The sequence below is a fragment of the Schistocerca gregaria genome, chromosome 5 (assembly GCF_023897955.1).
Source record: "Schistocerca gregaria isolate iqSchGreg1 chromosome 5, iqSchGreg1.2, whole genome shotgun sequence".
NCBI lineage: Eukaryota > Metazoa > Arthropoda > Insecta > Orthoptera > Acrididae > Schistocerca > Schistocerca gregaria.
The window spans coordinates 324,818,974-324,839,904 of NC_064924.1; positions in this window are offsets into that span (position 1 = coordinate 324,818,974).

Sequence of the window (20,931 nt, forward strand, 5' to 3'; positions counted from 1 at the left end):
ATTCTTCCACATCCTAACAGAATCGCAAAGATTTTGTTTCACGCCACAGAACTCTAACTACATCTCAGTTTATTTATTTACCTGCTTTCACTGGCCATATAACACAGGGATTGAATACGGTTTGTGATACACTATCACTTTATCACACTGCTTTCCAGATTACTGCATCTCTATCATGTTCCTTGAGTATTCTGTGTGTATTTCAGTCAACGTTGTCAATAGACTTCTCTGAATCAACAAATGCTATGAACATGGTTTTAAATTTCATTACCCAATCTTCTAACGAAAGATTCGCAGTAACTACTGTCTTCCATGCTCCTACATTTCTCCTACGCCTTAAATGATATCCCTGGCTTTTACAAGTTTTCCCATTCTTCTGGTAACAATTCTTGCCAGTATTTTGCAACAATGACTTATTGAACTGAAGTCTGGTAACGTTAACACCTGTCAGCCCTCCAATACTAAATTGGTAATCCCTTGATGCCCCAGAACGATCCCCTCAATCAGTCTAGTTGTGCCGGATACTCCTCTTCGCACCAATTCTGTTTAATACCTCCTCACTAGATTTGTGATCAACCCATATAATTTTCAGCATTCTTTTGTAGCACCATATTTCGAAATATTCAACTCTCGTCTTGTCCAAACTATTTATCGCCCATATTTCACTTCATTAAATGGCTACACTCCATACAAATACTTTCAGAAACGACGTCCTAACACTTAAATCTATACTCGATGATAATAAATTTCTCTTCTTCAGAAACGCTTTCCTTGCGATTGACAGTCTACATTTTATATCCTCTCTACTTCGACCATCATCAGTTATATTGCTCCCCAAATGGCAAAACTCCTTTACTACCTTAGGTGTCTCATTTGCTAATCTAATTCCCTCACCGTCACCCGACATAATTTGATTACATTCCGTTATCCTCGTTTTGCTTTTGTTGATGTTCATCTTATACCCTGCTTTCAAGACACTGTCCATTCCGTTCAACTGCTCTTCCAGGTCCTTTGCTGTCTCTGACAGAATTACAATGTTATCAGCGAACCTCAAAGTTTTAATTTCTTCTCCATGGATTTTAATACCTACTCTGAAATTTTCTTTTGTTTCCTTTACTGCTTGCTCAATATACAGATTGAATAACACCGGGGATAGGCTAAAACCCTGTCTCACTCCCTTCCCAACCACCGCTTCCCTTTCATGCCCCTCGACTCTTATAACTGCCATCTGGTTTCTGTACAAATTGTAAATGGCCTTTCGCTCCCTGTATTTTACCCCTGCCAACTTCCGAATTTGAAAGAGAGTATTCCAGTCAACATTGTCAGAAGCTTTCTCTAAGTCTACACATTCTAGAAACGTAGGTTTGCCTTTCCTTAATCTATTTTCTAAGTATTGCCTCACGTGTTCAAAGGTTTCTACTGAATCCAAACTAATCTTCCCCGAGGCCGGCTTCTACAAGTTTTTCCATTCTTCTGGAAGGACTTCGTGTTAGTATTTTGCAGCCGTGGCTTATTAAACTGATGGTTCGGAAATTTTCACGTCTGTCAACACCTACTTTCATTGGGAATGGAATTATTATATTCTTCTTGAAGTCTAGGGGTATTTAGCCTGTCTCATACATCTTGCTCACCAGATGGTAGAGTTTTGTCAGGACTGTCTCTCCCAAGACTGTCAATAGTTCTAATGGAATGTTGTCTACTCCCGGAGCCTTGTTTCGACTCATATCTTTCAGTGCTCTGTCAAACTCTTTACACAGTATTATATCTCCCATTTCATCTTCATCTACATCCTCTTTCATTTCCATAATATTGTCCTCAAGTACATCGCCCTTCTATAAACCCTTTATATATTCATCCTCATTTCTGCTTTCCGTTCATTGCTTAGAACTGGGATTCCATCTGCGCTCTTGATATTCATACAAGTTGTTCTCATTTCTCCAAAGGTCTCTTTAATTTTCCTGTAGGCAGTATTTATCTTACCCATAGTGAGATAAGCCCCAAAATCCTTACATTTGTCCTCTAGCCATCCATGCTTAACCATTTTACACTTCATGCCGATCTCATTTTTGAGACGTTTGTATTCCTTTTTGCCTGCTTCATTTACTGCATTTTTATATTTTCTCCTTTCATCAATTAAATTCAATACTTCTTCTGTTACCCAAGGATTTCTACTAACCCTCGTCTTTTTACCTACTTGATCCTCTGCTGCCTTCACTACTTCATCCCTCAAACCTACCCATTCCTCTACTGTATTTCTTTCGGCCATTCCTGTCAGTTGTTCCCTTATGCTCTCTCTGAAACTTTGTACAAACTCTGGTTTACGCAGTTTATCCAGGTTCCATCTCCTTAAATTAGCATCTTTTTGTTGTTTCTTCAGTTTTAATCTACAGTTCACAACCAGTTGGTTGTGGTCAGAGTATACATCTGCCCCTGAAAATGTCTTACAATTTCAAACCTGGTTCCTAAATCTCTCTCTTACCATTAAATTATCTGTCTGAAACCTGTCAATATCTCCAGGCATCTTCCATGTATACAACCTTCTTTTATGATTCTTGAACCAAGTGTTAGCTATGATTAAGTTGTGCTCTGTGCAAAATTCTACCAGGTGGCTTCCTCTTCCATTTCATACCCCCAATCCATATTCATCTACTACGTTTCGTTCTCTTCCTTTTCTTATTGCCGAATTCCTGTCACCCATGACTATTAAATTTTCGCCTCCCTTCACTATCTGAATAATTTCTTTCATTTCATCATACATTTCTTCGATTTCTTCGTCATTTGCAGAGCTAGTTGACATATAAACTTGTACTACTGTAGTAGGCGTGGGCTTCGTGTCTATCTTGGCCACAATAACGTGTTCACTATGCTATTTATAGTAGCTTACCAGCACTCGTATTTTTTATATTCATTATTGAACCTACTCCTGCAGTATCCCTATTTGACTTTCTGTTTATAACCCTTTATACACCTGCCCAAAAGTCTTTTTTCTCCTGCCACCGAACTTCACTAATTCCCAATATATCTAACTTTAACCTATCCATTTCCCTTTTTAAATTCTCTAACCTACCTGCCCGATTAAGGGATGTGACATCCCACGCTCCGAGCCGTAGAACGCCAGTTTTCTTTCTCTTGAGAACGACATCCTCTTGAGTAGTCCCCGCCCAGAAATCCGAATGGAGGATTATTTTACCTGAGGAATATTTTACCCAAGTGGACGCCATCATCATTTAACCACACATTAAAGCTGCTTGCCCACGGGAAAAATTATGGCTGTAGTTTCCTCTTGCTTTCAGCCGTTATCTACCCTTTATAGTTTTAAAATCGCGTTGAAATCAATGCCTTGTCATGACAGAATCGATCTGAAACGCTCTAGCGTCTCCAAGTCCCCTACATGTCTACAACATTCTTTTATAGCTCTTACACCAAGTGTTGTTATGATTAAATTGTGCTGTGTGCATAATTCTAGAAGGTCGCTCACTCTTGCTTCCTTTGCCTACTACCAAATTCCAGTTACACGCTAAAACCAGTTTTAGCTCGCTTATGTACCTGAAGAATCTCTTTCATCTCATCGTACTATCTATCACTCTTTTTTTATTTTTTGAGGACATAGTCGCCTGATAAACTTGTGCTACTGAGGTGGGTCTTGGCTTTGTGTCTGAAACATACAATTAGAGGTAAAGAGATGTAAGGCTGAAGGTCAGGGCCCATTTATCATCATGTGTCTCTTCCTTTTACTAACATATTGACATAAACACATCTGGAAAAGGTAGACCTTCGGCAATCACAGTTGCAGTTAACTACAAGACACATTTAGAAAGATAATAGAGCTCAATAATGTGGCACTAAAAACGTTAGGTCTTCATTAACAAGGGTTTCAACTAACCCAAAAATGAAATAGCTATTATTTCAATTAAAAGAGGCAGGCAGACTTTCAATAACAACAGTTTCAGTTAAGTAAAATTACCAAATAGAAAGCAATAATAACAGATACAGTTAATTAAAATTGCCAAATAGAAAACAGGGAATCCCTCAATAATAATGCCTACAGTTATGTAAAATTAGCAAAAGAAGAGAAGTGGGCCTTCTTTAATAACGGGTTGAACTACGTAAAACTACCAAATACAAATCAGGAACACATTTTTAATAACACTTTCAGTTGATTAAAATTACCAAATAGAAGACAGGCAGTGCTTCTTTACTAACAGCTTCAGTTCAGTAATATTGGCAAATGCGAAATGGGCAGGCTTTAAATAATAACAGCTTCAGTTAAGTAAAATTGCTAAATACAAAACTGGCTGATATTCAATGATATCAGTTTCAGTTAAGTAAAATTATTGCGACCGAACTCCCCCGAATGGGGGCCTCCTGGCCAACAATGCCATTTGCTCCTTTTATTTCATTTTACCAAATGAAAAACCGGCAAGCCTTCAACAACAGCAGCTTCAGTCAACAAACGTTAGCAAATTGAAAACAATCAGGCCTTATTATATAAAAACTTCAGTTAAGAAAAATTACCAAATGTGAAAAGGTAGGCCTCGTTTGCAACAGCTTCAGTTAATAAGAACTACCAAATAGGAAACAGCCAGGTTTCTATATTAACAGCTTCTGTTTAGTAAAATTACCTAATAGGAAACACACTAGCCAAAACTTATAACAGCTCCTGGTAAGAAAAATACCAAATGAAAAACTGGCAGGCCTACAATAATAACAACATCAGTTAAGTGGAAGTACTAAACAGAAAAAAGCTGGGTCTCCTATGGCAACAGTTTCAGTTAAGTAAAATAACCGAGTGCCAAAATGCTGGATTTCATTAATAACAGCTTCTTCTAAGTAAAACTGTCAAATAGAAAACCAGAAGGCCTTCCTTAATAACAGTTTCAGTTAACTAAATATACCAAATAGAAAACAGGCAGGCCTTTGATAATAGCAGTTTTAGGGAAGTGATGTTGAAATATAGACAACAGGCTGGCCCTTCAATGATGGCAGCCGCATTTAAGTGAAATTAAAGCAAAAAAGAAGCAGGTCTTCAATAACAACAGCTTCGGTTAAATAACACTATCTAATATAAAAAAAAAGGCAGGCCTTCATGAATAAGTGCTTCACTTAAGTAACTTAGAATTCGAATTGCATCCTCGCAATGGCTGCACCAGAAAGCCTATTCGCAAGGAGCAAAAGACAACAGTATGTAGGAAATCCAAGAAAGCTTACAACGACGGGACCGAACTTCGAAGGCCGTTTTTATTGGGTAGAGACCGGCAATAGAAATAGTAACACATCCCATTTAATTATGTTAAAGTAACAATAACTAGTCAAAGGATAAACCCACTTCACTCTAAGATACTGCCTCTACGACGACTGAAAGCTGTGCTGTCAAACGCAATTACATAGTCCCAGAAATTGCAAATTTTGAGACCCAGTCACGTACTAATAGAATGTAATTAACGGAGCGATGACGTGTGTAATGTCGGATTGCATCTCTAAACTGGCTCTTGACCGTACTTACCTGGTGTTCTAATACGTCTGGCAGGCAGGTCCTGTAAAACCAAACCATCTAGGTACTGCCTGGCAAGGCTGGCGGAGGGTCCGGCCAGAGCACAGGAGAAACAAATTACGGCTCCGGCTCAGGAAACACCATCACATCACTCAGTTGCAAATGTCCTGTTAACAAACAACCAAAGCCAGTATCAACTCGGGAAAAGAAAAGAACACCCTTAATTCAAGGAACAAACTGGCGGTGAATTTGATCAGCTAAGAAATCGCTGTGATCGCAACAGTCCTATAGTTATCAATGAGAAAATAACAGTTAAAAACTGACTTGGGTGATTGGGAGGCCTCTAAGAAGGTTAAAGTCAGTAATAGTTCTCCAAAGGGGTTGTTACAAACCGAGAGCGAGGAGAACACTTTGGACAAACTATTTACCGATTACGTAGGGCATCTTCCCCGTTTGAAGAAGGAGAACCGAGATATTCTGATGATTGTTGACATAATTTCTAGATTTGTATGGTTAGGCCCTAGTGGCGTCACGGCGGCCGCTATCACTGCACATCTCACCACATCTTAAGCTGGTCTGGATCCCATAGGGCTCTTTCTAGCCTTAACGCCCCAGCGTTTTTCCCGAACATTTTAAGCTGTTGTGCTTTGGTAACGCTGTTAAGCACCTAACTGCCACGCCATATCATACAATGATATCCTTTGCTGAGAAAGTGAATCGAAATCTTAAGTCAGCTCTGACCAATTACCATCATAAGTCTTTCAGTAAGTGGGATACCGCCTTTGCTTGGCTCAATTTCACATTTTACACTGCGTAGCACAATCATCCATGGCAGTTCCTGCCGCCCTCTTGTTTTCGTATCCCATCGAATCCTGTCTATCCTGTCTTCTTCCGTTACTCATTAAGAACTTAGAGAAAAACAGGAACGGATCAGGAATAACTTAGGTTTGCCCACTGCCACCAGGCACGGTGATATGATAGGAATAGATGCTCCTTTCAGGGCAAGGTAGGAGATGAGGTTTTCGTGAAGAACTGTGCCAGTCGGGTGAGGGGGTGGTACCAAGCTGAGGAAGTTCACTCCTCATTTAGGCCCATGTCTAGTTAACTTGATTGTCAAGTATCCAGCCACTCATAAGGTCCTCAGGCAGCACATTCTTCAACATAAGCCAGTTAATCAACCTTCGCCTTCTTCTTCTGCAGGCCCGACCGGAGTACTTCATTGGTTTATTGGGAGGGGGGGGGGGGTGGGGGAGCTGACCCTGAGTCCACCAGATTGATCTGTTGTGTGATGTCCCTTTGGTGTGAGGTCACTAAGATCTTTGAACGAAGTTCTTGATGGGGACAGGGCCTGCTGATTTGTGTAGCGGTAACGATGGAAGAAGGACGGTGTGAGAGGTCCGGTAGGCGAGTAAGGCGAGCACCTGCACAAACGTCTTGGGCACAGATTAAGGCGATAGGCTGGTGGGCTTATTTGTGGGCCGATTTGGATCCGTGGCCTTCTTCACGCGTAGCCTGGTAAACCAACTCGGGACGTGAGACACCGATGAGAGAATTGAAATCTATTTCAATGTGCTCAATTTTGGGCCTCCTTTGGAACCGAAAACCTTCACCTTCGATTCTTGAACGTCAGTTAAGTTTTCGATTTTCAGGTCTTAACTGTTATTTTCTTATTGATACCTGTAGGTATGTTGCGATTTCTTAGTTGATCTATTTCACCATCTGTTGCCACCCTGAATTGTGGCTATTGTTAGCGTTCCCTGAATCGATACTAGTCTTGGTTGCTTACTAACAGTATATTTTAAGCTGTGTGAGCAGTTGGTGTTTCCTGAGTCAGAACAGAACGATAACCTGTTTCTTCTATGTTGTGGTCGGACCCCCCCCCACCCCGTTCTCGTCATGCAGTGCCTAGAAGGTTACATTTTGCGTTTTTACCACCCTCCCTGCCAAACGTCTCTCAACACTGGACACGTAACATTCTCTTGCCATACGGCTGTTTGCCGATTTTCAAATCTCAAAATTTGTTATTTCTGACGCTATGTGATTGCGTTTGACAGCACAGCTTTCAGTCGTCGTAGAGGCGGTATCTTGCAGTGAGTTGGGTTTATCCTTTGGCTAGTTATTGTTGCTTTCACGTAATTAACCTTGCTGTGTTAATATTTCTTTTGTTGGTCAGTTCCCAACAAAAATGGGTTTAGAAGACCGCTCCACTCGTAACATTTCTTAGCTTTCCTATTTGCTAAAGTGTTCCTTGGTTATAAGCCTACTGGTGCAGACCATGTGAGGAGGCAATTGAATTCCTTAGTTAATTAAATGAAGGCCTTATTCATGAAGGCATACCACTTTTCTGTGTGGAGTTCTTATTTAACTGAAGTTGTTATTATTGAAGGCCTATTGTTTTGTATTTGATAATTTTATTCAACTGAAGGTGTTCTTATTGAAGGTCTGTTTATTCACTTATTATTAAATTACAACGTAATTCATAATTTGGTCTTGCTGAAACTCTTGTTAAACAAGGTCTACTTATATATATTACCGGATTACTGAGCTCTGATATCTTACTCACTCCGTGTTGTAATTAACCGACATTGTGAATGCCAAAGGGCTACCTGTTTCACATGGATTTATGTCAATAAGGTAGTAATAGGAAAAGACACATGATGGTAAATGGGTCCTGACCTATATCCTTACATCCATAATTTACGGTTTCAAACGTGAAGCCAAGACCTACCTTAGTAGCACGAGTTTATAAGGTGACTACCTACGCAAATGACGAAAAGAGTGACGGATTCTACATCTACATCTACATGATTACTCTGCAATTCACATTTAAGTGCTTGGCAGTGGGTTCATCACTCTATGATGAGATAATAGAAGATATCCAGATAAGTAAGCAAGGTAAAATTGAATTTGGTGGGCAGCTGGAGTTTCATAATAGGGTTAGGAACCAAGGTAAAATGGTCAGTAAAATAGAGTGAAGGAAACGAGTGCATGAATGAGCAACCTTATAATTCTGCACACAGCATAGTTTAATCATGGGCAACGCTTGGTATAAGAACAAGTTGAGAAGAATGTAGACATGTAGGAGGCCAGAGGACATTATAACGTTTCAGATCCATTATGTAATGATGAGGCATACGTTTCAATGTCATATTTCGAACTGTAATGGGTAGATGTGAACTACGGCTCCAGTTGATTGATTATGAAGTCTAAACTTATGACGCAGCAAAACAGTACAAAATTTAGATGGGAACCGGATAAGATAGAAGAACCACATATAACTGAGATTTCCAGTTGTAGCTTGAAGCAATACTTGACTGAAACACAGGAGTGGAATGTAGAAGAAAATGAATAAGAATATTAGCGAGAAGAAATAATGAAGACAGAAAAGATAGAACATGTTGAAAGCAAAGACCTATTAGAAAACATTGGATGATGCAGGAGATACTGAATTTCATTGAGGAATGGAGGAATGTGAACGTGTACCAAATGAAGTTAGTGTTAGGTATGCAGATTTTTAAAATATTAGATTGACCGATTATGGAGTATCAATATGCTGTGAAGGTTGGGGGACAAATATAAGGGAGTAGAGGCAAGTGTAACTAGGAGAAAGACAGATAAGAAAGACAGATACAGATTACAGTAAGATTTAAGAAACATTTGGAGAGAAGATGAGCAACAATACGAAAATATAGGGCACATGTGGCAAGGTAGTACTGAGCAAGTAAGGGAAACTCAGTAGTGAAAGGAACGCATAGAAGTACTCAGGAGAACAAAATTGAGTACATTAATATGAAATAGTGAAGAGAAAATAGATGACGATGACGATGAGATAGGAGATACAATTCTGCGAGGAAAATTTGACAGATCACCTAAAGATCCAAGTTGAAACAAGCGATCCTGGAGATAATGATATTCCTGCAGAATTATTGGGTACTCTGGAAGTGAGTGTCTTGACAGAACTACAACACCTAATGAGCAAGATATGTGGGACAATGAAATATACTCACATTTCGTGAAGAATTCAGTTATCAGTGATATGCTGACCAGTGTAAACACTACCACACATTAGTTTAGGGGGAGTTAGAACAGAAAATTTCGTTTTCACATTTTCGGATTTTTATCTCATTATACCCCCCATGAACCATGGACCTTGCTGTAGGTGGGAAAGCTTGCGTGCCTCAGCGATACAGATGGCCGTACCGTAGGTGCAACCACTATAGAGGGGTATCTGTTGAGAGGTCAGACAAACATGTGGTTCCTGAAGAGGGACAGCAGCCTTTTCAGTAGTTGCAGGGGCAACAGTCTGGATGATTGACTGATCTGGCCTTGCAACATTAACCAAAACGGCCTTGCTGTGTTGGTACTGCGAACGGCTGAAAGCAAGGGGAAACTACAGACGTAATTTTTCCCGAGGACATGCAGCTTTACTGTATGATTAAATGATGATGGCGTCCTCTTGGGTAAAATATTCCGAAGGTAAAATAGTCCCCCATTCGGATCTCCGGGCGGGGACTACTCAAGATGATGTCGTTATCAGGAGAAAGAAAACTGGCGTTCAACGGATCGGAGTGTGGAATGTCAGAACCCTTAATCGGGCAGGTAGGTTAGAAAATTTAAAAAGGGAAATGGATACGTTAAAGTTAGATATAGTGGGAATTAGTGAAGTTCGGTGGCAGGAGGAACAAGACTTCTGGTCAGGTGACTGCAGGGTTATAAACACAAAATCAAATAGGGGTAATGCAGGAGTAGGTTTAACAATGAATAGAAAAATAGGAATGCGGGTAAGCTACTACAAACAGCATAGTGAACGCATTATTGTGGCCAAGATAGATACGAAGCCCACACCTACTACAGTAGTAAAAGTTTGTATGCCAACTAGCTCTGCAGATGACGAAGAAATTGAAGAAATGTACGATGAAATAAAAGAAATTATTCAGATAGTGAAGGGAGACGAAAATTTAATAGTAATGGGTGACTGGAATTCCAGTGTAGGAAAAGGGAGAGAAGGAAACATAGTAGGTGAATATGGATTGGGGCTAAGAAATGAAAGAGGAAGCTGCCTAGTAGCATTTTGCACAGAGCACAACTTAATCATAGCTAACACTTGGTTTAAGAATCATGAAAGAAGGTTGTATACATGGAAGAACCCTGGAGATACTAAAAGGTATCAGATACATTATATAATGGTGCTACAGAGATTTAGCAAGAAGGTTTAAGTTGTAAGACATTTCCAGTGGCAGATGTGGACTCTGACCACAATCTATTGGTTATCACCTGTAGATTAAAACTGAAGAAAGTGCAAAAATGTGGGAAATTAAGGAGATGGGACCTTGATAAACTGAAAGAACCAGAGGTTGTACAGAGTTTCAGGGAGAGCATAAGGGAACAATTGACAGGAATAGGGGAAAGAAATACAGTAGAAGAAGAATGGGTAGCTCTGAGGGATGAAGTAGTGAAGGCAGCAGAGGATAAAGAGGGTAAAAAGACGAGGGTTGCTAGAAATCCTTGGGTAACAGAAGAGATATTGAATTTAATGGATGAAAGGAGAAAATATAAAAATGCAGTAAATGAAGCAGGCAAAAAGGAATACAAACGTCTCAAAAATGAGAACGGCATGAAGTGCAAAATGGCTAAGCACGGATGGCTAGAGGACAAATGTAAGGATTTAGGGGCTTATCTCACAATGGGTAAGATAGATACTGCCTACAGGAAAATTAAAGAGACCTTTGGAGAGAAGAGAACCACGTGTATGAATATCAAGAGCTCAGATGGCAACCCAGTTCTAAGCAAAGAAGGGAAGGCACAAAGGTGGAAGGAGTATATAGAAGATTTATACAAGGGCGATGTATTGAGGACAATATTATGGAAATGGAAGAGGATGTAGATGAAGACGAAATGGGAGATACGATACTGCATGAAGAGTTTGACAGAGCACTGAAAGACCTGAGTCGAAACAAGGCCCCGGAGTAGACAAAATTCCATTAGAACTACTGACGGCCTTGGGAGAGCCAGTCATGACAAAACTCTACCAGCTGGTGAGCAAGATGTATGAGACAGGCGAAATACCCCCAGACTTAAAGAAGAATATAATAATTCCAATCCCAAAGAAAGCAGGTGCTGACAGATGTGAAAATTACCGAACTATCAGTTTAATAAGTCACAGCTGCAAAATACTAACTTGAATTCTTTACAGACGAATGGAAAAACTGGTAGATGCGGACCTCGGGGAGGATCAGTTTGGATTCCGTAGAAATGTTGGGACTCGTGGGGCAATACTGACCTTACGACCTATCTTAGAAGAAAGATTAAGAAAAGGCAAACCTACGTTTCTAGCATTTGTAGACTTAGAGAAAGATTTTGACAATGTTGACTGGAATACCCTTTTTCAGATTCTAAAGGTGGCAGGAGTAAAATACAGTGAGCGAAAGGCTATTTAGAATTTGTACCGAAACCAGATGGCAGTCATAAGAGTCGAGGGGCATGAAAGGGAAGCAGTGGTTGGGAAAGGAGTGAGACAGGGTTGTAGCCTCTGCCCGATGTTATTCAATCTGTATATTGAGCAAGCAGTAAAGGAAACAAAAGAAAAATTCGGAGTAGGTATTAAAATTCATGGAGAAGAAGCAAAAACTTTGAGGTTCGCCGATGACATTGTAATTCTGTCAGAGACGGCAAAGGACTTGGAAGAGCAGTTGAACGGAATGGACAGTGTCTTGAAAGGAGGATATAAGATGAACATCAACAAAAGCAAAACGAGGATAATGGGATGTAGTCGAATTAAGTCGTGTGATGCCGAGGGAATTAGATTAGGAAATGAGACACTTAAAGTAGTAAAGGAGTTTTGCTATTTGGGGAGCAAAATAACTGATGATGGTCGAAGTAGAGAAGATATAAAATGTAGACTGGCAATGGCAGGGAAAGCGTTTCTTAAGGAGAGAAAAATGTCAACATCGAATATAGATTTATGTATCAGGAAGTCGTTTCTGAAAGTATTTGTTTGGATTGTAGCCATGTATGGAAGTGAAACATGGACGATAACTAGTTTGGACAAGAGGAGAATAGAAGCTTTCGAAATATAGTGCTACAGAAGAATACTGAAGATAAGATGGATAGATCACGTAACTAATGAGGAGGTATTGAATAGGATTAGGTAGAAGAGAAGTTTGTGGCATAACTTGACTAGAAGAAGGGATCGGTTGGTAGGACATTTTTTGAGGCATCAAGGGATCACAAATTTAGCATTGGAGGGCAGCGTGGAGGGTAAAAATCGTAGAGGGAGACCGAGAGATGAGTACACTAAGCAGATTCAGAAGGATGTAGGTTGCAGTAGGTACTGGGAGATGAAGCAGCTTGCACAGGATAGAGTAGCATGGAGAGCTGCATCAAACCAGTCTCAGGACTGAAGACAACAACAAGAACAGCATCTCATTATAAAAGCTGTAATTTTCCGAATAAAATTATATTAATATCACTTACAAACTCACATGGGAAGTACTTCATTTTATTATTTAAATATATCTACAACAGTTGAAAACGTTAAATTTCTTATGGGCATTATTCAAGATCTAACAAAATCTGTGTTTTTTTGTAAGTAGAAGGATATGGTTTCCTGTGTTATAAAGGTTAAATTGCATGTTTGTACTGGTAGCATTGTCATAAACAGTATGGTCTCGATTCATAGTATAAACACGCGTTGTATGTCGAAGTGCTAAGGTTTGGTAAATCTATCAAAAAGTAAAGTATGACGCCAAAACGAAGTGTTTTTAAGAATCGTTGGTTTCATGGTAATAGATTTTCGAATAAAGTGAAACATTGTGTTCAACATGTGGCGTGTAGAACTACAGACAATGAGATACAGACAAACTCGTCTGTATCTAGAGAAACACCCATTGGTGCTTCGAAGATTAAAATAGAAAGTAGTGATACAAAGTTTTCTCAAAACGAATGTGATGTAAATGGTAGGTTAGGTAATATTCTGATAGGTTTACGCATCTTAACAAGGATCTTAGGTGAATGTGTGTGTTGTAAAATATGTGGAGGGTCAGTTACTTTACATAAAGACAGTTAGGTGTCAAATGGACTAGCCAGAAAACATATCATTAGTTCTGCCAGTTCTAAATATGCTCATTCATTTTTTAATTTTGATAAGTGTAAGGATAATTATTTTGAAGTAAATGTTAGTTCGTTTTGTGGATTGAGAAGTAATGGCAAAGGAAACACTGCAGCAGAAACAATGTGTGTTGTGATGAATATGCCACACCTACTGTGTAAAATTGAAAAGCATATACGATTTATCGAAGTTTCTGTGGAATCTGTTGCATGTGAGTCAATGAAGGATGCTGCAAACGAAGCTGTTGAAATAAATGACGGTGAGACTGCCATACCAGTGGTTCTTGATAGCACTTGGCAGGAGCACAGCCATAGTTCTAAGAATTCTGTTGCTACAGTGACCAGTGTGGACACTGGAAAGGTAATAGATATTCAGATTTTAACCAGACATTGCTATAAATGTAAATCAGGGAAAGAAGAAGGGCATATCTGTGACAGAAATTACGAAGGGACAAGTGGTGGTATGGAGGCCTCCGCAGCTATTGAAACTTTTAGTTGATCTGTGAACGAAAGGGGAGTATGTTATACTAAGTTGTTAGGTGACGGAGACTAAAAAGCATATAACAATGTAGTAGCCGCTTAGGTTTATGGTGAGAAGATTATCACAAATCTGAAATGTGTTGGTCATGTACAGAAAAGGATGGGCACCACATTGAGCAAGTAGAAACAAAGTTTGGGAGACAAGGAACATTCTGATGATTAAACCATCAGCGGCAGGCTAACAAACAAAATGGTTGATGAACTAAAGCAAGATAATGGAATGGCCATTAGAAATATTATTGACGATTTGTTGAAAATGAAGCAGGCAGTATGGGGTACCTTCTTCCACAGACTGTCAACTGATGAAAAACCAGTACACCATCTTTGCCCTCCTGGACCTGATTCATGGTGCAATTACCGCAGTACCCAGTACTCAAACATCATACAGCCATAAACATTCCATCCCAGCAGTAGTCATTTAGTCAGCAGCCATTTACGTGACCTGGAAAGTCCTGAATTACTGAAGAAGTGTCTGCATGGTCAGACTCAAATTCCCAGTGAATCATTCGATAATCTTATATGGACTGACTTACCAAAGAATGTTTTTGTTGGAATGAAAATACTGAAGTGGAAGGTCAGTCATGCTGTTCTTGCTTTTAATGACTGCAACTTTAGTAGGGTGAAAGTGCTACAGCATATAAGAATTAAGCCTGGCGCAAACTGCGTGAGAGAACTAGAATGAATGGATAAGGTTCTCATTGATAAAGCAGAGCATGCAACACAGTGGGCCACTAACGAGTACAAAAATAAGAAAAGATGAAAAAAGTTGGAAAAATGTAAAGAGGATGATATACCGTATGGTACAGGGTGCTTCTGAGTGGCTAAAAGTAAATATTAAAGAATACATTATGTGAATTACAGTCTTTTGAACCTGAAGAAGCCATTACTGAAAATTTAAATTTTCTCTAGCATTTTTCCCTAAATCTAAGAAACCACATCGCGTAGAGTATTGAAATTTTCGGAAAGCAATGACATACATGTACTGAGTCTACTGAAATAAAAGAATATATTGTTATGTATAGTTAAAATTATTATGATAATGCACAAATGGTACTCTAAATTTTTACTGTGTAATTAGAAACTCTTATTTCCGAAAGCAGTGACTGAAATGCAACTATTATATTTCAGTAGAGTCGGGACACAGAGCTTAATGTCCTGCCAAAGTTTCATCTCAATGACTACATAGGTTCCTGAAATACAGGGAAGCCAAGTCACTAAATTTAAAATTGCCGAGGTAGGGCGTTACAACTCACCTTAATAGGTCATGCTGCAAAATACTGATGTGAATTATGTACAGAAGAATGGAAAATCTGGTACATGCCAGGGAATATCAGTTAATGTTTGAGAGATATGTAGGAACATGGAAGATAACAGCAATTTCGTATCTTTTCTTAGAAAATAAATTAATGAAACGCAAATCAGTTTTACAGCATTTTTATAGAGTAGACTTTTGATGAAGGTGACTGAAATACACTCTTGCAAATTCTGAACGTAGAAACAATAAAGAACAGGGAGCTTGTACAGACAGCAATTTATGCAGAAGACTCAAGGGGCACGAAAGGGATGCAGTAATTTAGAAAGCAGTAAGCCAGTGTTATAGTGTATCACACATCTTATTCAATCTGTATGTTGAATGGAGGGTCAAATTAAGTAAATAAATAGACCAACACATATTTAGAGTTCAGTTGCTTAAAATAAAATTTTGAGGTAAGTCGATGGTATTGCGGTTCTGCCAGGAGTTGGAAGAACATTTGCATAGAAGTATGAGTGTATAGTCTTGAAAAGAGGTTACAAGATTAACATCAACAAATGTGAAAATGAAACAGTCAATAATGAGGCAATTACATTGACAAAAGGGGCATTACATGTAGCAATCGATTTTTGCTAGTAGAACAACAAAATAACTCACGGCAGTTGAAGTTAACAAAACAGAAATTTAAAGAAAAAGTAATAACTTCTGGAAACGTGTGGCTCTACCGTAATTAAGCTGTGACCAATTTTGCACAGTTTGACTGACCCTGAACACTAAAGAGGTTCCATGTAGCAGTCAATGCTGTTACCATGATGTCACTCACACTGGTTTTCGACTTGCAGTTGCAGGAGGCGGGCGAGATGAACTGTAGCAGAACCTGACACAGTTTTGTCAGTAAAAATTTTGTCTCATCGGTTAAATTCACCATCAAATTGGCACCATTCCATCAGAAGTATTATATTGTAACAACATGTTGTTTCTCACATGCATGGTGACTTATCAAGAAATCTGTTACACATAAATAACCTATCCCATGTCACATGCATGGCGATATATGGGGCAGTGTGTTATGGTGGAATAAAGTGTCCTATCTCAAATGCATGCTGGTGTTATGGACATTTTGTTACAGTGTAGCAACCCACCCTGCATGACATGGGTGGTGATACAGCTGCAGGCTGTTACCATTTGTTACAAGTACTGTCTTATTCATGTCACATGCATGGTGATGCATTGAGTGTGTTCCTACAATTTTTTACAATGCAGCAAGCTGCGCCGAATCATATGCATGGTGACGAGGTGTATGGGAAATTTGCAACAATTTGCTGAGGTGTAACAACGTACCTCAGGTAATATTCAGGGCTATGTTGCCGCAATTTGTTACAGTTTTTTTACTGTGTACCAGTCTGCCTCTGAAATGACTAATTCAGATCCATTTCATGTAATAACTGTCTCAGTGTAGAGTGATTTCAGAGTCTGTCAACATTACCCGACTGCATGTCCCAGTTGCAGCCCTATGAAAATAGAACGAACTATTGAATACAATTTCAGAATTTTTGTTTTGTATCCCTTTATCTCTTCCTATGACCTTTTCTGAATGAAACAAGATTTTATTAATGTGTTAAAAAGCTAAGTCCCATAATTTCAAGGGTGACTGGTCCCTGTTGTATGCTATAAGGGTTTTATGAGATTGATGTCATGAAACCAGGAAAGCAGACAGTTTGACGGACATCAACAGGGAACCTTTACTTTGTCATAGGGTACTGTCACATTGGCAACTGGGCAAACCATTGCCTTCTGTTCACTGCCCTAAGTTCAATTTTTTAAATCAGAAATGTTGGGCAATGTCCAGTCCATGATGTTCTTGCTCCTGTAGTATTAGATTTTGGTGTGTCCTGCAGATTCAGTGCCCAAATACAGATGCAGATATTTTAATCTGTCATGTATTTCTTGGAATCACGTTTAACACTTCTATGACAGGTACTATATGTCAGCGGATATGCACTGTAATTACTTTTGTGTAATTTTACCTGTATGATGAAGTTAACAGTTTGTATCAGGTACACTTTGTTTCCAATCTAAATGTTGCCACATGGAGTGGCAGCACAGTGATTATCTTTCAAAACCCTACTGAAGCTAATTCATCCTAAATTATTCAAGTTAATTCGCAGTGAGTATTTGTGATTCTTGTGGTACTGCTTCAGTTGCGCCATTTTTTTCTGTTTTCCAATACCTTCCATAGTTGTACTTTTTTCTATGACAGTTACACTTTTTACAGATCTTTTGAATGATAGTTTTATCGAAATAATATAGAAATGAGTCAGTTTACAGGATTTGTAGGCATGATTAGTGTTAACATTGATCAGCACATTATTGTTTACCCCTAATCGTGGAACTGTATTTAAGATCTAGTATTAATTAGTATACACAGTCTACCACATGTAAAATAAAAAATCGCCAGTGGAATTGAGGGATTTATCCAGGAGAAATGAGTCAGGGTAACATTTAAAAATTGCTGTCTGAGATTTTATTTCGTTGGGTAAATGGTCAATGATTTTTGTTATTGCGTATTGAACTCCCTTCTGAGCCACTATTAGCTTAAATAATGTATAATACAGATCATTTACTGCTTTAGTATATTATGTATGGATAGCACCACTCTTCTCAAACTGTGATTACTAACGACGAATTTCATTACTGGACGTGTGTATTGTGACATCACTGTTGAAATACCTAGCTCCATGATGAAGAACCTACGTGATGCCATTGGGTGAATACCACACATTATTCTTACAGCTCACTTTTGTGAAATCACTACTTTCTTTCTAAGTGGTGATTTACTGGAGCAGAAGCATTACAGAAGACATTACTACTATGTATGTATTGTCTACCCTTTAGGACATTCCATAAAAGAGCTAACATCACACATATTATAGTATGAACTATGCCTTTATGGTATTTTATGAAATCTTCAGTACAGGTGCATACTAAGAACGACAACTTGTAAGAGTTATGCGAGATGCCCTGAGCAGCGAAGAAAATGGACAGGGAGGTGGTACTGAATTAGTCTTTCACAAATCGGGAATTTGAGTTGAATGGAAGGCATACTCAGATAGCCAAAATTATTATGGCGACTGCTCATGAAAAGATGGAAATAGAGGTTCGAGCCCAAGTTTGGCACAAATTCCACGTTTATGCACTGAACCATTCCAGTGCTCTCATGTAGTTGATGTCAGTATCTCCCTTTCATCTTTCATAAGACACTAATGAATGGGAACGTGCAAAATTTCAAGTGTAGTAGTTTCCTGAAGTGCAAAAGTAACTTAACTTAATTGTTTGAGGTCTCAATGACAAGTTTATTTTAGTTCATGTTTTCATTAATATATACACCCTAAAATTTTAGCATTCTACACCATTTACTGAGTCCCATGCATCTGCTACATCTGTATTGTTGCCGTACTCTATTAATCCCTAGTTTAAAGATAGTTAATTTTCCGAGAACCACTTCCAGTTCTTTGGAAAACATCATTCATAGTCTCTCCTGTGGCTTTCTCTTTGATGAGATTTATTATGGTGTTAGTCTCGTCTGCAAAAGTATAAATTCTGCTTTGTGATTGTCAAGTGGAAGGCCATTCACATATATAAGATACATAAGTGGACCCAAAACTCAGCTGTACTGACTTTGTGATCTTCCATGCTCACTAAAATCCTTTTTCATTCCAACATTGTTTTTGCTTAATTTATCATGACAACATTTTGTACTCTGTTTGTTAAGTGTGATTGAAACCAGCTGTGAGGAAATCCATAAATTCCACAAAACCTGAGGAATACTAAGACAGTAGCACTGTGTACTCATCCAAACGCCTTGGAACGATAAGAGAAACACCAAGTGATGAAATTTTTCTATTCAAAGAATGTACTATTTGTTCAATGGATGTATAAATGCAATTCTCAGTCGAGTAATACTCCTGGAATCTAAACTGTGACATGATAAATAAATTGTTTATACTTAAGTTTGAGAGCAGTCTTGAGTACATGTTTTCTTTCAGTATTTTCGAGAAAATTGTCTGAAAATAAATTGGATGACACATGTTTAAATCTTTCTTAACACACTGTTTATGAAGAAAACTCTTGCTTATAGAATTTTTATAATTCAATTCATTTTACTACAATATATTGCTACTACTTGTAGTTAGTTACATTTTTGTGTAGTGAGATTTTTAATGTATCCTCTTGCTTCTTCATCTGAACTATTTCGTCCTACTTTTGCTGCTTCATTTTGAATTCAACAGTTACAAATACTCAAAAGTTGTGAATTATAAGCCACAACATTGCCATTCGGTTCAATTGTTACAATATTTTGTACACTGACTGACTGTGTTGTCTCAGTTTTGACAATAAACCATATAGTTCTAATCTCGATATCATCATTATTAACTGCTTTCAGAATAAAAATATTTTTTGATGTTGTAGACTTTCCCAAAGAAATTGTAATAATTTTTGTAGTATGCAGGTAATATCACATCTTCACTTATTCTGGTCTTATGTAAATTGCCCTCTTTGTTTTACAGGAGATTTTAATTCCTTTAGTTATCTATGGCTTACTTGATTTTTAATGGATCCTCTGGAAAACGTCTAGGAATGCAGCTTTCAAATATTGACACAAAATTACTGTGGAATAAACTCAATTTGACATTGTCATCTCTTTGGAATAGAAAATACTTCTTCCCATTCGAACTCCTTTAATTCACTCTTGATACATTCTATTTTGTTCTAATTAATAAGCCACCCTGTTTTGTAGGAACCGTCCTTAGATCTGTAAGGCACTATATATTTCCGTTAATTGCGCATTATGATCCGATAGTCCCTTAACAACTGGATGCACATTGATTGTTTCTACCTGAACAATGGTTATTAGTATATTATCAGTCAGTGTCCTACGGTCTTTCTGCACGTAAGTTCGAAAATCTACCACTTAAATTAGACCGAAACGTCCAAATAATGACCATAGTTCACTTTTCCTCTATGTATCTTCCAAGAAATCTACATGGATATTTCCACGAGGTACTGATTCCTCTTATCTCACAGGTAACTCAATAAATCACCTAGAATTGTTATAAATGGCTCAAAGTTTGCTGTAGAAGTTCTGTAGACTATTAAAATTATCGGAGAAGTAGTATACTGTAACAAATCGCAACAAAGTGCTTGTAGTTACTGTTCAATGAATAAACTTTTTGTGTCAATATCTTCATGTCCAAATTTTACATGTTGCTTCTCTTATTTTTCCCAAGTTAACTTAACAAGAAAATGATGCTAGAGTGTCACCACTCATTTTTAATGTCACCATCTATGTGTTACATTGTAACCCCCCAACAGATAAATTCCATAACATACCAATAATAAAATGTGACTAATCTCTCAATAAAATCGTGGCACACTTATAACCTTTCAATAATTGACTGTGATTGATAAACTTTGGACGTCAGCAGTGCTGCGCCCTGACCCTGAAAGATCATTCTGATTACATTGAAAATTCTTATGTCAG